Source organism: Schistocerca serialis, unplaced genomic scaffold, assembly GCF_023864345.2.
Source record: "Schistocerca serialis cubense isolate TAMUIC-IGC-003099 unplaced genomic scaffold, iqSchSeri2.2 HiC_scaffold_1181, whole genome shotgun sequence".
NCBI lineage: Eukaryota > Metazoa > Arthropoda > Insecta > Orthoptera > Acrididae > Schistocerca > Schistocerca serialis.
Genome location: NW_026047383.1, coordinates 155,001 through 157,500, shown reverse-complemented (window position 1 = coordinate 157,500; position 2,500 = coordinate 155,001). Strand labels below are relative to the sequence as shown.

The window sequence follows — 2,500 nt, the reverse complement described above, 5'->3', positions numbered from 1 at the left end:
CCGAGGGATGAATGCCCGCTGACGTTCGTCCACAGCACATGCGCGCATCAGGCGTGACGCGAGAACCTTGTGAAAGGTCCGCGCCAACACCGAGCAGACCGTAATGGGGCGAAAGTCAGCGGGGGATGTTGGTGCAGCCGTTTTCGGGAGAAGGGACGTCCGCGCGCGAAGCAGGCGTTCCGGAAGGGCGCGGGCCAGAAGGAAGAGATTCATCACTTTCACCAGGACTTCGTGCGGCAGGCGCCGCAACTCCGCTGGGGTAAGGCCGTCCGGCCCGGCTGCTGATCCCCTAGGCGGCAACGCGGCGGCGACCTCCTCATGTGTGACCGGCCCCCATATGCACTCGAGAGCGACAGGCTCTGAGTGCGGGAGGAGGCGGTCACGAATGAAGCCCGCGGTTGAGATGGGCTTCTTGGTGAAGAGGTCCGCCCAGAAGTCCAGCAGACCAGGGATGGCAGGTGGCGGCTGGAGCAGGGTGCCATCCAAGAGGCCGCGCACGCAACGTGCACGCGACCGTCGGAAGGCATCCTGCGTTCTCGCGTACTCCCAGCGGCGCCGCTTGCGCTTCTGCGTCGGCGGCGCGGCAGGCGGCCGCTTCGATGGTTGGCGCGGCCGCTGTGTCCTGGTGATCGATCTCTCCCCTCTGGACCCGACCGACGCAAGGGCATCCGGGAGCATGCCCAGGATGACATCGGGCGGCGTGCCCCGCCCCAGACCTATGACACGATCCAGGGCAGAGAAACGCTGGGCGGAAGCGGGTAGCCCCGCCAGATGCTCCCAGATGGCGGCGTCAGTCGGCCCCTCCGGCGGCGGCCCGGTGGTGTCGGCCGCGAAGTCCTCGGCTGCGTCGACGGGCGGCGCAGCGGCCTCGCCCGCGTCAGGCAGCGGGCTCGCTGCTCCCCGGCGGGACGCCGGCTCTTCCCCCCGACCGATCTCAAGCGCCTCCATGAATTGGCGGACAAGCTGCTTGTGGGCAGCTTGCCGCCGTCGGCACTTGATTGCCTCGAGCGTTCGGTCGGGGAACATCCTGATGAGTTCTTGATTGACGAAGAAGAACCGGGCGTCCCTCTCAAGGAACAGTTCGGCCTCCGCCTTGGCGAGCGACAGGACTTCTTCCTCCGTCCACCTCGCGCGATGCCTCTCCGTGACGATCTCCGCGTTGGCGGCCGCAAGATGTTGGCGGCGGCGATGGACCCCGAGACCGTTCTTGGTTGTGAAGCTGCGGTGGCACTCACTACAGGTATACATAGCTGCAAAAGTTACAAGATTTTCGGCACGGCCGGTTGGCCGGCTAGGTGCTGGGGGAGTTGGGGTGGCACCTTCAGCGGAAGGGCCACCACTTATTCTCTGCTTACTGCCCCCAACTAAAAAAGGGATAGTGCGAGGGGGGGCTGGTAACCCCCCCAAGCCCCTGGTGCGGTCTTCCACTCTGCTAAAATCAGCGGGCCCACGAGAAGGGGAGAAGACCGCAGGAGAGGAGAGGCTAAGAGGGCTAGGCCCATGTATTGCGCATCACTCTCCCTGTAACTATAACCCAAGGAAGGCACCTCGCAGCAGCAGCACGACTACATCAAGACCGCACTTCGAAAAGCCAAGTCCGGATGCAGCCACACCGCCGCCACTTGGCCACCTTAAGAGAGTCATAGTTACTCCCGCCTCATAGTTACTCCCGCCTTAAGAGAGTCATAGTTACTCCCGCCGTTTACCCGCGCTTGCTTGAATTTCTTCACGTTGACATTCAGAGCACTGGGCAGAAATCACATTGCGTCAACACCCGCTAGGGCCATCGCAATGCTTTGTTTTAATTAGACAGTCGGATTCCCCCAGTCCGTGCCAGTTCTGAGTTGATCGTTGAATGGCGGCCGAAGAGAATCCGCGCACCCGCGCGCCCCCGGAGGAGCACGCTAAGGCGGACGCGGCCTCGCAGCAAGGAAGATCCGTGGGAGGCCAAGGCACGGGACCGAGCTCGGATCCTGCACGCAGGTTGAAGCACCGGGGCGCGAACGCCGCGCAGGCGCGCGCATCCTGCACCGCCGGCCAGCACGAGGCCAACCAACGGCGAGAGCAGACCACGCCCGCGCTAAACGCCCGCACTTACCGGCACCCCTACGGCACTCACCTCGCCCAGGCCCGGCACGTTAGCGCTGACCCACTTCCCGACCAAGCCCGACACGCCCCGATCCTCAGAGCCAATCCTTATCCCGAAGTTACGGATCCAATTTGCCGACTTCCCTTACCTACATTATTCTATCGACTAGAGGCTCTTCACCTTGGAGACCTGCTGCGGATATGGGTACGAACCGGCGCGACACCTCCACGTGGCCCTCTCCCGGATTTTCAAGGTCCGAGGGGAAGATCGGGACACCGCCGCAACTGCGGTGCTCTTCGCGTTCCAAACCCTATCTCCCTGCTAGAGGATTCCAGGGAACTCGAACGCTCATGCAGAAAAGAAAACTCTTCCCCGATCTCCCGACGGCGTCTCCGGGTCCTTTTGGGTTAC

General features: G+C 63.2%; 1 pseudogene; it reads right to left on the bottom strand.

The window, feature by feature from the left end:
- Nucleotides 1-2,500, bottom strand: part of LOC126434126 (large subunit ribosomal RNA) — an 8,002-nt pseudogene that overhangs the window by 3,445 nt on the left and 2,057 nt on the right.